Here is a 15,240-nt window from a genome sequence, read left to right on the forward strand (position 1 = left end):
ATTATTATATAGTACTCGAGTATTCAAAACAAGTATTTCCTGTCCCTGAATTAGCTGTTACTCTTAGATTGACATCTTTAAGTATTTGAAATTATCTATTTATGCCATTAACTCAAGATAACACTACTTGGGGATAGAAAGAGGATACATAGGAAGAATTATATCCAGGTAAGAAGTGGGAAGGCTGTACAAATCATATTTTGACTTCAATTTGGTTGTATGCACACACATCAAATATCATATTTGTGGTAGCATGATTACCCTTTTAACTATCCCTATAATTTTTTTGCAGAGTTCATGCTCTTCCTTTCCTGAGGAAAGGAATGTATGTGGGAACTGTTGATCATGGCCTGAACCTCTGATTGACCACCTGAGGCAAGCACTGAGTCAGCCATGGGAACACAGGTGAAGGCAATTCACCTGTGCTACCGGAAGGGGTGGAGCCTGGCTGCACCTCTCCTAGACCCCATTTAAGTGCTGACTGCCACTGAGGAAGGATCTCTTTCTGGAGATTGCTTCTTGTGGGGTTTACTGTGAGCCTATGATACTGGTGAGCACTTCCGTTTATTCTGATTATTTTTCTGCCATGATAATCTTACTTAACCTAACCTCTGTACATCTATTGATTGTACACCTACTGGTTGTAGAGAATGCTATTCAACAGGTTTATGAACTGTTAAGACTTGACTCAGCCTCTCTTTATTATTTATTGATAGACAGATAAGAAAATCATATTCATCTATATCATAGAAGAAAAAGCCTTATCAATAAATGATATTGTTGCTATGAAAAGCGTACTGAGGAAATGTATTTTCTGCTAGCTATACATTAAAATGTTGCAAGGGCATGGAGAATTGAAACTGTCTTTATAATGGATCATAAATCTTAAAAATGATTTGAATTCATGGATTAAATGTCAGCTTTGAAAGCTTTTGGTGATTTATATTAGTTCTTAGAAGAAAGTACATTTCCACTGCAAATCAAATTATTGCATTTTCATATTCTGTTTTAGTTATTTCCAGAAAAAACATTCTTCAAAAGTATAACCGGGGGATGCTTTTTCTCTGTTTGTGAGTTCTTGACAGCCAGTGTTGCATATGTAATTAATAGAATTGTGAAGATTGGTGGCAGAAAAGAGCTAGGGAGAGCACTCTGTGAATGATGTGCACCATATGCTGAAAGGAAGATAACGCTAGCTGAGTGAACCTATGGTTTTTTAGGTGCTGGTAAACAGAATTCAGAGTTCATCATGATTTAGTTAAAGAAAAGGATATGAGTCACGTAGAAGGAATTCAAGGATTATGGCAAAACTTCACAGCATTTGCAACAACAGTGATTTATCGGAATATTTGTTAATTTGACATGATTATTTAGAAATAGAGTAGAGAGAAGGCAGCTCCTCAGGCAAAGTGAGAAGTATTGACAGATAAATCACTACCAGTAAAAGCAATATAAGGGTCTTTTGGCTTTTATACAGACTTCAATCAGATTAGAATACACTTATTTAATGTCAACTTCAAACATTTAATTGTAATTCCAGAGTTAAGAGTTGAGATGCATTCAGTGCCTCTGTGATTGAAAGATTTTGATTGATAGGCATGTTTGAAGGCTATTCAAACTATTTAGTATCTGGATTGTCCCTTTGGTATTGGCTTATTATCTCATCTCTGATGGCTTCAATCTGAGACTAAAAGATTGAGGCTCTTTGAATGTGACAGGGTGAACCAATGTTTAATCAGTTAAACTCATTTTCTGCAGATGAAGAGAAGCAGAGATGAAATTAGTTATGATGCTAAATTTTACAGGGACAATGAACAGTGCCTATTTATTGTAGTTTACATGTAGTTTTATTGTACTTGTTGCTGTAGTAGCTAAGGAATTTTCTTTCAACAGATTTCTTGTACTGCAGTTATGGAAAAGAAGAAAAGGTAGGATAAAAAACCATAGATTCCATAAATAAGTAAAGGAAGCTTATCTGTTAAATAAGAGTCAGCAAAGCTACCCTAGAACATGAGTTTATAGGTGAAGATGCAGTCTCCCTCTTCCAAGAATCCAGTGTTTCAAGTTGCTTTCCACTATATTAACTGCTTCTGCTTTCCTTTTACATGAATAGCAGAATCTCTATTCTGACCTAGAAGAGCATTTTGTTTCCACAGTAGAGCCTGAAGTCTGGATTACAACAAAAATGTCAGTGTTACCTGAAGGCTACAGTTTAGACTGTGACCTGAGTTAATTACTACTTTCTGGTTATTTTCCAGAGGACTGGGAACTACATCACAGCTCTTGCTCTTCTAGTGGTCTCTAGAGGAAGTCTAAAAACTGCTAGAATTCCTGAGGGTGACAGTGCTGGTGGTCTCTTACTTGAGGGTGCCATTCCTTTCCTATAGGATATAAACATTCCAAGAGGTGTTTCTAAAGTAGTAAGTACCCAAGTAAGTTAATGCTGACAACTACATGTAGAGAAAAGAAAAATAGTGAAGATAAAAGGCAAGTGAAAATGCATATAAATTAGCCAGAATAGCTGAATCTATACACTTTTTTTCCTTTTTTTTTGTGGAGCCTAGCCTTCATTTGGTTGCCACTGAATAGAACATTCTTACTAAGCATCATGGAAACATACACAGGCTAAAAGTATGTGGACTAAATAATCAACTTTGTTTTGTTGCCTTTATAGCACTCAAAAACGTACTCTGAGAAAGCCCAGAATGCAATGAGCGGTTCCTCATCTGAGAAGAGGAAGCTGGAAAGTGTAAAGACATGGAAAAACATCATGGAAATTAAAAGCTCTTTCATTCTATTAGAAAGATCACTGTAGGATACTAAGGTGCAAAGCATTATTTGGAAGTTGGTCATGGGCTACAGTTGTGATACAGACTATAAAAACTCTGACTGTCTAGCAAATGGCTTTCTTAGGCACACAGGTGAACAGAAAAATCCCCAAGTTCATGAACAATAAATGAAAAAGATTCCATATATGGTTAAAGTAGATTTATTTTGTCTATTCAGCATATATTCAGAGTCTGAGCACTGACATGTGGTGCCTTGTTAATTGGCAGTTATTGTACCACACAGAGCTGCTAGAGAAAATAAATAACAGAAACTGAAATAATCCACTGTGACAGTGTATTGCAGAGGTACGTAGAAGCAGCAGTGGAACATCTAAAATAATATTTTAATAATATAACTTCATATTTATATGCCTGCATTAAAAGACAGTCATTTTGCCCTTGAAAAAGAAATGAAATTTGGAAACTGGATTCAAGTTATTCTTAAGACAAAGTTTACCTGGATATTGATATTCTCAAATGTTGCTGGAACAGCCTACATGAGGAAAAATATATTAAAGATTATTGAGCTATGCTGTAGTCAGAAGGCAGGGTGGAAGAGTGGGAAGGATATAACTTTTTTCCGATTGAAAAAGGAAGACAGGAGTTCTGGTGAATATCTTTTTTTAAAACCCTGTGATGGCGCAAAAAAAAAAAACTTTCATGTATAAAAGAGATCATTTAAGTGAGATGAGTGTTAGTTACAGCTATTTTAGGCTGAACTAATGCATTCCTGAGGTTTTTAAAGCAAGACAGGACTGCTGTTGACATGTTGCCTTTTTAAAGGCACAGGAATGTGAAAGTGCTTTAACATCTGCCTCAGTGTGAAAGGCTTAGGATTATGCTGTGTGTGAGTACTTGTTTGCTTTCTTCATTGTGTGAGAGCCAAGTGTTTTCTTTTTACTTGAGTATTAGTCTGAGTGATATGACTGCAGGAGGTACAGGAATGTGTGGTTATTTGTGAGTGATGTACAACTGACCTTACCTCAGGAAGAACCTGTTTTTCCCTGCCAATACTCACATACTGGAGACTCATGAACATGGCATGTGCCTCCTGTGTAAATCTATGAGGTCACTTGATTTGATCCAAACTGACCAGTCAGTAGTTCATGTGGGGTATTGGTGGTTCTCTAAGATAAGTTTTGAGGAGAAAAATAGATTTGTAGGTGGATAATCTACTCAATTACCTTTCATATCAGTTTGATTCTATAGCTTTTTATTCAAAGAATCATTAAGGTTGGAAAAAGCCTCTAAGGTCATCTAGTCCAGCCATCAAACCATCACAACCATGTCTACTAAATCATGTCCCTCAATGCCTGTTATACCTTTTTCTTGAAAACCTCCCAGATCTGTGACTCCACCACTTCATTAGGCAACCTGTTCCTATGCATTACTTCTCTTTCAGAGAATAATTTTTTCCTTATATCCAAACTGAACCTCCCCTGGTGCAACTTAAGGCCATTACCTCTTTGCATATCATAATTACCTGAATGAAGAGGTTGTTTACACCTCACTACAACCTCTTTTCAGGCAGTTGTAGAGATCAATGAAGTCTCCTTTGAGCATCCTTTTCTCCAGACTAAGCAATCCAACTTCACTCAACCACTCCCCATAAGACTTGTTTGTGAAAGTCTGAATAGACTGCATCTGTAGTATTTCACTGAGCAGATTACCTGCTAATAGGAAATCAGTTTGGTCAAGCAGGACCCAGCTTTTATGAGTCAATGCTGGCTAGGCCTGATCCATGAACTGCTCTGCACGTGTTGTATGATTGCTCTCAAGATGATCTGCTCTATGACCTTCCCCAAAGCAAGGTCAGGTTGATATGTCTGTACCTCTCTGGATCTTCCATTCTTGTAGATGGGCATCACACTGGCAAGTTCTTTGTCATCTGGGACCTCACTGGTTGACCGGAACTGGCTGATAAATGATGAAAAGCAGCTTGGCAATCAATTCCACCAGCTCCCTTCATGCTCTCAGGTGGATTCTATCTGGTCCCATGAACTTGACTCAGTCTGAGTAGAGCAGCAGGTTGCTAACTGTTTCCATCTGAATCATGGGGGTTTAATTTTGTTCCACGTTCCTGTCTTTTATCTTAGGAGACTGAGTACTTTGAGGGTAACTGGTCTATTAAGTACAGAAATAAAGAAGGCATTGAGAACCTCAACCTTTTCATTGTACTCAGTGATAACGTTCCCTGCCACATCTAATTAAGGTGAGAGTTTCTTCTTGGCCCCCCTTTTTTCATATTATATATATATAAAACCTTTTACCATATTATATTTGTAAAAACTTATCTTTAATAATGTTGGCCAGATTAATTTATTACTGGGGTTTCACCTTTCTGATCACCTCTCCATTTACCCTAGCAACATTCTTATATTCCTCTTAAGTTGCCTGTATCTTGTTTCAAAGGTGTTAAACTCTTTTTTTTTTTTTTTTTTTTTTTTTCTTCCCTTCTGAAGTCTCAGCAAAATCTTCCTGTTCAGTCATCTTCCCTGCAGTCTCCCCTTACAACACAAAGGACAGCCTTTTCCTGTGCTTTTAAGATTTCCTTAAGGAATTTCCATCCTTCCTGGACTCCTCCAGCACTGAATTCCAATGGATTTTTCCCAGCTGATATCCTAAACAGTTTAAGGGCAGGTAGAAGCTTTGCTGACCCCCACCTATGGTGCAAAAAAAGACAATGACAGTCTTTTTCCTGAAGTACATGTATTATAGAACAGGATGATAAAAGGAGAATTAGTTCACCTCTTCTGACAACAGCTCAGAAGAAGGGCAAACTCAAAGAGATGCAGCTCAGCTTCTAATGCTTAAATGAGAGAAAGGAGGGGATGGATCCTGACTCTACCCCTCTTGCAGGTGCATTACTTGCACCTGAGCTAGCCAAATCTGGTGCTCAACCAGTGATTAAGGCTGTGACCTGGCAGTTCTAGGGCATTCTCCCTTTTTGATTTCTGGAAGGTTGAAAACTTTACTATTTTATGGTTGCTATGCCCAAGTTAGCTTCTGAGGGTGGCATTTCTAACTAGTCCTCTATATGTGGAAAGCAGGTCTAGCCATGTGCTTTCCCAGGTAGGTTCTCTTTTGAGCTGTTTGAGGATGTTTTTTTTTTTTTTTTTTTTTTTTGTTCTTATATTTTGGGAAAAATAATTATACTGAATACAAAGAATTAGAGTCAGAATTTGGTGTGAAAAGCAATAGAATGATGATATGGGAGTAGATAATTCAATTAAATATCAAGCTTTTGTGTGGTCTATCTCTTTGCCTGTTTCCTAATCTGTACTCCTGACACTTGAAGTAAAATATGGAACAAACCTGCTTCATGTCTCACCTTTTAAACATTAGAAGTGTCAGTTTAGATCGCTATTGCCTTCTTCCACTGCTGTTTGAAATGTTTGCTTACACTGCATATAAGGCTGAGGATCTCTGGGGAAACAAATGCCTTTTTTGGGATTATAACTTATTATTTGTACAGACTATAAGCCTAAAAAGCATCTCAAGCTTAGATGTACTGGGTGGGGTGAACAGCTTGATAGCCTGTTTTCACAACTACATTAATCTTAACTGATTTGGTTCATTGCAATCTCCCATTTGTGCTTATATTGACTTTTGAGATAATCAAATACATTACTTCACAAATTCCAAAAACCTTTGGGACAGAGTAATGAATGGATGATTGACTAAACCGCAGTCAATAGGCTATTATAATTTCCCTTAATACAGCAATATTGAAGAGTTCTACTTCATGTGAAAGATTACTGTGACTAAACAATAATTGTACCAATTAAAAAAAAAAAAAGGAAAGAGTATCTCACAATAAGGAGATGACATGAAAAATTATACATGTGAAAAGAGTAGAGAAGTGGTTTACACAGCTTAAGTTAAAACATGGTTTACTTTGTCATCCAAATGTAACACTGAATTTGTTGCCACATATTGGGGATGGGTGAACTCATCTTGACTGATTTTAGATTCTGTCAAACATTGTGCACTCAGAAGCTTATTTTTGAGACCAGTATTGCTGTATTAACACTTCAGTTAATGTACACTATGACAGAGAGTAGAAGGTGAGGATGATATATCTAACAAGGACAGTAGTCCTGAGGAATAACTTCTCTGTAAAATTTCTTTCCAAATAACCCTCGCTGACCCATCACTTATACCATCATCAGACTTTTCAGTATGTTTCAAAAAGCTCTGAGATTCTTGACAGGAAAAAAAAAAAACTGTTATGGTCCACCACAACAATACAAAAAATCTGTAAAATCTGTTAGTATAGCTATTGTAGATGTAGAAAATTAGGTTCCATTTTGGGAAGATTCTCATTTTGTAAGAATGCTGAGTAGTCACAGAAAAATGATAGATGAAACGGAGGACGATATTAAGGGCTTTCCACATACAGAGAAACTTCTTAAAAGAAGGTAGTTATTGATTTTGTGATTACTGGGGAGCATTCAAACTGACTCCTGTGAATGTGGTCAGATAGATGAGTGTCTATATGCCATTAGTTTCACTTGTCGTTAATTGAGTTTGTAATTAATGGAAGGCTGCTTTTTTTGGACCTGATCTGTAAAGGATTGCATGGGAACATAATGTGAAAGTTAAGTTTAGTTTTCATCTGATAAGGCAAAAGCAAAATATTTATAAATTACGTAGTTATGAGTGTGTGGGAATATTCAAGTGTTCTGTTTTGTTGTTGATTCTTAAATGGTGAATTTTATACATAGCTGATGCGACATAGTGAGATATTTGAAGGTGCACCTCATTCTGCAACTAACTTATGAATGCAATCAGTAATGCAAGCTGATGAGGAGGAACTGAAGAGCTCTAGAAGCAAAGGAGTGAACAGCAGGTGAACAGGGCAGCACATCCCACTGCACAGCATGTCCTCTCCCTGGGCATGTCTGCGAGCGCCTTGGACAGTGGTCCCAGCACTGGAAGGATGGAAGTTGTGTCGCGCTGTGACATGCAAGATGAATGACAAGCACTGAGCTGGAAGCAGCAGGTCTTCCATTAGTGGATACGTTGCTTCCGACTCATGATGGATGTCTTCAAGCTATAAATCAAAATGGTACAGAAAAAAAGCTGAGGAAGGATAATTTACAAGATCGTATTAGGAAACAGAACCAAGGGATGTGTTAAATTAAGTATCAGCAAACAAATGTATCAAGGCTCGGTCAGCTATTTGGCATCTCTTTTCTCTCACCATGAGGTAAATGACTAGATAGTGATAAAAGACTTTAATGAAGTACTCTCTAAGATAACTTTGCTAGTGTAGAAAGAGAGGAGAAAGGGCCAAATTCTTCAGTGTTTAAATTTAGTCTAATGTTAAACAGATGACCGTAATGTAGAATTTGACTGAACTTCTAGAATATTAGATATCAAATGATGATAGTTAACTTTTGTGTGATATGTCCATTTTAATTATAAAGCAAATTCTTTAGGAAGTAGCTGCAGAAATTGTTTCAGTATGACTATCAAATTTCCTTATGAGGGAAGCCCTAATTTTCAGGGTTTGAGCATGAATACAATTGATAATAGCACTGAAGAAATTACAGTAGCTACCTTCAGAGGATAATGTGTTCTTCAAGCACCAACAAGACAGGCTGCTTCTGAGAGGTTAAGGACCTAGGCTTCCATTTGCTATTGAGGAAATTTAGGGGTAAGTCATATCCATTCAATCAATGGATACCAATATGTGGAAAAACTTTCTGAAGTAGGTTTTATTTGGGAAAAGGATTCACCATAAGAAGTAGTTACAGCTAGGCAAATTCACACTGGAATTAACTGACAACATTTTAACAGTGAAAATAACTGAGTACTGGGTGCAAGGAGTAAAGGGTGGATGGGAAGTATGTCTTTCCTTACTGTCTCTAGTTCAACTTCTAAGATTATACTTAGGTCAAATAAAATTTTATAGTATGTGCATTCTAAGTGAAACATATGTAGACTACTTTGAAAATAATGCCACTTATTTCCATGGAAACTACAAAGATACAAAGAGCATAATAACCCTAGTTGAAAAATTCTCAGCTACGAAACTTTTCAACACGCTCACCACCATTAGTCCATTTGTGTGGTTGAGCTGATCAAGATGTTCTTCCTTTCATGGCATGACAACTGTGCATAGCCAAGAAAAAAAGTGGCTTGTCTTGCATATTGCTGTTGCCACTGCTGAAATGTGCCACTCATCACTTCACTGTGCTGATGTCTACTGCTACATCGCCATAAATATTCAGCAAGTGGCAATGAATGTCAACATGAGCATTTCTTTCAGCAAGAAAGAATTCAATACCATACCTTTCTACTCACTTCCATGTCAGACACTATTTTGTCAGACTGCCCTTCTGCTGCCATCTGTTGCATAGCAACTAAATGTAACCAAATATTGATGGGGTGGTTCAAACTTTACTGCCCTATAATCAATGTCCATTTCTGACACTGTGGGACCAAATAATAAAATAGGAATCATTAATTTCGGAGCAGTCCTTGAAAAATCCTGAGATATAAAGGAAATCGTAGCAGACAATTCAACAGCATTATCTGGCCCTAAACTCTGTATCAGGTCTTAAAGTCTATGAATTCTGAATTGATCACAACTATTTTTGTGTTCATTAACTTTTCCTGTACCTTCACAGAAATCTCCAATGGATTATGTAACATTTCTTCCTTCCTTGAAACTCAGAATCAGTATGGGCCTGCTGTTCAGACTCTGGTCCTCTAGTCCTAAGTGCAGAATCAAGCTCTTGATCTTGTTGAACTCTATGCTGCTTGACGACTGCCCTGCTGTCTAGGCTGTCAAGATTCTCTGCAATATCTTCACAGTTAAAACAAACTTTGCAAACTAATGCTTTCATTGTTAAAAATAACCTAGCGTATGCTCCTGCCTCAGACAAAGAATGGTGGAAAAACTGCAGAAGTCCAGGAGAACCATCCCATGTGAATTAGATTCATGTAGTTTTGAGGTAGGGAAACAAAGAATTGGGCGCTATGGTGTGGACTCAATCTTGTGAATGGTCATTACGAGTTCTCAACTGGAGCATCCAAGGGCTGGATACCTCTAAAAGTTTGTAATAACTGCTCTTATGGTTTCTCTGAGGGATTTTAGAATGTTTTGCAGAACTTCTTGCTTGCCTTTTAGTATGATAAAGCTGCAAGGAGACTGTGAACGGTTCCTATTATCAAATTGTATAGTGTGCTTATTATAGTAATGGAAATAGCTCTGGAAATGCACTCAGCAGTGGAGTATAAATGACTGTGTGAGAATGAGTTAATCAGCTGTCTTTGTTAAATGTTTTTCCGTGTGTGGGAGGCCTTGGCAGTTAATGCACTTTATTCTGATTTGCAGCTACTGTCATCATTGTTGTGTGTGATTGATATGTCTGCCTTCAGAGATTTAGAATTTGACACTGACACTAATAAACAGTTTAAAGTCACTGGTAATTTCAGAAAAGACTCCAGAAATTGTGGAGGACAATTTTTTTTTTTTTTTTTTTTTTCCAAATTGCAGGTTTGTATCCTGGGAAGGGTGGAGTGAAATGGCTTGCATTTTCTTTTGGCATACAGGTACTATGAAAAGGCTTGCACTTTGAGTAGAAATCAGTAGAAGCAAAATAAATTCCTTTCCCTTCACTGCCAGTCCTCCAAGGTCTTGGATTTCTCAGGGCCAGTTTTACTAGTAACGACTGAGATGAAGGTGGTGTTCAGTACCTCAGCCTTTTTCTTGCCCTATGTCACCAGGGCATTTATGCTGTTCAGCAGCCAGTTTGTTTTCCCTCATTTTCCTTTTACTTCCTTAACCCATACATGTCACCAAGTCTTTTCTGTAGTGAAAATTCTTTTTTGCTTATGCATATGTTCCAAGATTTTTTTTAAACAATTCATGCTTTATGGACACATTTTAATATGGACACTTCATAAATGTACAGGTTCTCAAATATTGTTTCTAATAGTATTAAAAATATGCTTATGCTATCCATTCTGAAACTTAATAATGAATGCACAGTCTTTGGTACTGAGAAATACCAGATTTTAAAAATATCTTCTCTGGCTTTACTTTAACCTACACTGGAATATCACAATATGCATTACAATTGTATGTTCACTTACATATGCTATAATGCAGAGTTGTTGTATTGTACATGCTTCTTTGTATGTGCTGGTATTCTGTTCCTCTCTAATACACATTCTAGGAAGAAATACATTATTTGAGTTGTATCTCAGGCTTTTTGACTGATTGCCACAAAAGCTATTAGATTTTAATATATCAAAGTTTTTTTTTTTGCATTAGTTCATTTTGGTCTTGTCAACATTTTTGAATGGGTGATACAGAAGAATAGTATTATTATATTTTAACGCAGATAAATATCCCTTTGATTAGATATTTCAGTATATTCAAATTTAGGAGGTCGAGCAATCATTTTGACTGTAACAAAGCTTTGAATCTTAACTGATGCTTCAGGAGTTCAGGTAGACACTGATGATACATAATAGTGTAGCACCAGAATGGTTCTCAATGCAATGGATAAAGGAGCTCAAAAACACTCTGGGAGCAAGTTCTGGCCGAAATTTGAAGTATCCTATCATGTAATCTCATAACTTTATCCTAAGTACTAACTTAAATGTAATAATGTATCAACTTTTTTGTCCTGTCTCTGTAGAAGGTACCTATATAACATTATGAAAATAATTGAGGACATTCATTTATAAATTTAATTTTCATCATATTTGGGTATGTTTCCATACAATCACTGAGTTAGGGTAAAAGGAAGATACTATTGAAATACTGTTGACATAAATATTTATATTCCTGAAGGCTATTTTACAAATGACCTTTACTAGGTGTAGGTGAAGTCTAACATTTTCTATTATTTCAAAGATGTTTAATTTTGTATATCATCTGTCTATTAATATGCCTGAAGACGACACTTTCTTAATTTAAAAGATTACAAAAAGAATTTCCTCACAGCTGCTCAATCTTTAAAATAATATCCATTGTTCTGTCTTGCATGTAGCTAATATGTTAAGGATTTTTATGTACACATGGGAATATAATCTAGAAATTAAGATATCTAGAATAATCATTACAACATTGGGGCAGTTTGTTTTAGATTATAGCCCAAGGGCTGCAGCTGAGACTTAATGAATTCTGGCTCAAAATATATGATTAAGAAAACCTAACAGTTTAACTTTCATAAAAATGGAGTTTTCATCAATTGCTATTAAAGATGGCTGATACCTGTGTGTGTTCATAGGGAATGGAGGGCCCTCCCTTATTGTTATTATTTTAAATTTTGATTATTAACATCATGTGAAGAAAGAACTTCTTAGACCTTGATACCTGATATTTTATGTAATTTTTGGTAGAAGAAAATGAATTTAATGATCTACTTTGTCTACTTTTCCTTCAAACTAAGCTGAATAAAAACATGATTTGTCAGGGAAATGTCACAACTATTCAGCAAATCTCTTCTCAGACATGATTACTAGGACCTGTAATACCAAATGGAATTCATAACTCCCTCAGTGTTATGAAAGATTTCTTTATGCACTGCACCACTATTCTCATGAGAATGAATCCATTTTAGAATCCACAGATTATTATTTTTTGCTTTATCTACCTGAAAGGAAAATGATTTTAAAATCGGAGCTTTCCAAGGGCAGTTGCAATATTCTAATATATATGTTTTCGTTAGTCTGTTTGGGATTAAAGGGGAGGAAGAAATGGGAAATGAGCAATAATTTGTTGGTGTGCTACAGAGCTCATAAAACAATAATCTGTGAATAGTCCTTACTATGCTTTTCTAATATGGCTCTGATAAAGTAATTGCAGTTGCTTATCTAGAGGTTATTGTGATCTATTATGTGTAATCTTGGAGAATATGCTTAGCATGGTTTCATTGAGGAAAGTCTGCTTGAAGGAGGAAGCTTACTTATGTGGCATTTAAGAGGGAGATGAAATGATGACCTCCCACTGCCTGAAATTTTAAGACCGTTTCTTCAAGTTTTTGCATCTATTGACAGTGTATGAGAACTTTTGCATCTCTTTCCTCCCAAATTAGCCATTAATATAGTTCATTAAACATAATCCAATATCTTTTCTGCATCTCCCTCTCTCTAGTCTGTGATTTTGCTTTTCCTAGTATTTGATGACGACTGCTGTGGCAGCTTTTGTCCACTACTTTTTCTTATAGCTGTGAAAAGCTGTAAGAATATCTCTTATAGCTATGAAAAGAGGTTTTCAGAGGACTTATCCTGTCAGACTTCATTTCTTCTAACTGATTTTGTGTTATTTCAAGGGAATAACTCAATCCTAATTGTGGTGATTGATCTCCATGAATTTCCTGTGGAGTGTGAGGAAGCAGAATGAGTGACGACAAAATAAGTAAAGTTTTTTTTTTTCCAGTAGAGGCACTTCATAACTTCATGACATCAACTGCCATCTGAAACACAGATGAACACCAGGACTTACACAGTGTCTATTATTATTATACACACAAATACAAGATACATAAATTTGTCTGATTGTAATATTCTATATGCGTGGAGGTTTCTTGCTCAATGAAGACAAAATGGAATGATAAAATTGGTGCCTACTAACATACCCTGCTTTGTAGGAACTTCAAGATATCTTAAAAGTTCAGTTGTTCTGTTGAAATGTCAAGGACTCAACAAATAGCAAAAACTCTTTTCTGATAGATAGCTTTTGTTGTCATTCTTTTAAGTTCGCTTTTGGTATTATTTTAGTGGAATAATCCATGCAGCAGTCTTTGAAAAGGTGTCTCAGGCATTTTCTTTGTACTAATGTCTTTCCATAAGTGTCAATTGAATAGTCAAAGAAATACTGTGTTTCAATCAGTAGGCACAAATTTGCCTTATAAGTAACAACAAAAGTGACATATGTCTAATTTTTCTTGCTATAAAATCATTAAGTAGTACCTATGTTTTCTGACTGACAATGTTTATATCATTAAGACAAACAAAACAGGGCTTTTACTGTTCCATTCTGATGTGATTTTGGCTAGGAAATATATGAGAGACTTTAAAAAATGTACTCATTTGCTTGAATAAAAGCCTTTACCTTTTGAAGTGTTCTATAATATGACAAACTACTGTGGTTTTGTTGAAATTGAGAACTCCTTTGGAATGTGGGGATCTAGCAGTACAATCCAACAGACAAAGTAATGTGTGCTGCTGCTTTAATTTTAATGTGAGCACTGTTCTATATTAAAGGTGTCTTGTTTTCTTCATGACATCTGTGATGCAATTCACTGCAAAAAAAAAAAAACTGAATATATTTTTATATGACACAAAGCATATAGTAGGGAAAGTATAATTAAAATGATTAAGAAAAATTTGCACTTATGAACCCAATTTTGAGTCCAATTAGGTCAGAGCAATTTGAAATCTAGAAGCAGATAAAAGAGGATAAGGCCATTAAAGTCTGTGGAAAGATCCCTTTGACTTCAGTGGACTTTGCTGATGTACCAAGTGCACTGAAAAAGATCAAAAGATCAATAAAAACAGTGAATTGTACCAGGATCTCTTAAGTATTTTACTTCAATTAAGAAACTTACTTAGTATCTCTTGTAATGAATAGCATTTGCAGCATCACTGACTTACAGGTTGTCCATTCTTACTGATTAAGTAGTACTATATTAACCAGTTGATTTATCTTCATAAAAAAGAAGTATGAATAATCAGTTATAAAAGTTCCTATCTAAAGTATTTGAAAATACTAAGACTGCCAATTTTTCTCTACAGGAGATGAACAAAATCAATGTTCTGTATTTTCTGTACTGTAACCTTTTTATCTATTGGAATAACTTAAGATCCTAATGCCTTTTTTCTCTGCTTAGTTAGCAGCATAGGAAAGGCAGGCTAGTCGTGGTTCCATTCTTCCAAGGAAAGGCTGATGCTAAAATAGAAATGATGCTAAAATAAGTCATTTTTCTCTTTAATTTGTATAATTACTTGTGTGTGTGTGTGTGTGTGTGTGTGTGTTCAAATTACTCTTTGGAAATGACTCTCTAAGAACGTATGGGAGTTTATACTTCTTACTCACAAACCGGAATTTTAATAGTATATGGATTTGGCAAGTCTTGATTTAAGTTTCTTCCACACTTCTCTGCCAATGCATTTCAGCCCTGACTTTTAACATTGCCAGTTTTCCTATCTTGGTCTACTTAGAAACTGAGACTGCCAATTAAATTATAACCTAATAAAATGATCATAATTTGAAGCACATTCAAGAAAAACAGTTTCAGTGATGGTCAGTTCAATAAAGATGGTGAGTGAATTTTTTAGTTTACCACCATGAAAAGGCACCCAACCCAGTGCAATTGTATGGAATGCAGCAGGGTTATTGCAAAACAAATCAGTTTTTCTGTGAACTGAACTTTTTGGGGGTATT

The 15,240-nt window shown here is 35.9% G+C and overlaps 2 long non-coding RNA genes across 2 annotated transcripts; both read left to right on the top strand.

Annotated features, from left to right (window-relative positions):
- Positions 1-523: 523 nt before the first annotated feature.
- LOC125696348 (uncharacterized) lies at positions 524-14,811 on the top strand. Its single transcript, XR_007378305.1, has 3 exons — positions 524-550; positions 10,339-10,394; positions 13,234-14,811. It is a non-coding gene; the product is annotated as an uncharacterized LOC125696348 (long non-coding RNA).
- Positions 4,692-10,255, top strand: LOC125696349 (uncharacterized). The gene is made up of 3 exons (XR_007378306.1): positions 4,692-4,805; positions 4,925-5,040; positions 7,556-10,255. It is a non-coding gene; the product is annotated as an uncharacterized LOC125696349 (long non-coding RNA).
- Positions 14,812-15,240: the final 429 nt, after the last annotated feature.

The sequence above is a fragment of the Lagopus muta genome, chromosome 7 (genome assembly GCF_023343835.1).
Source record: "Lagopus muta isolate bLagMut1 chromosome 7, bLagMut1 primary, whole genome shotgun sequence".
NCBI classification, from domain to species: domain Eukaryota; kingdom Metazoa; phylum Chordata; class Aves; order Galliformes; family Phasianidae; genus Lagopus; species Lagopus muta.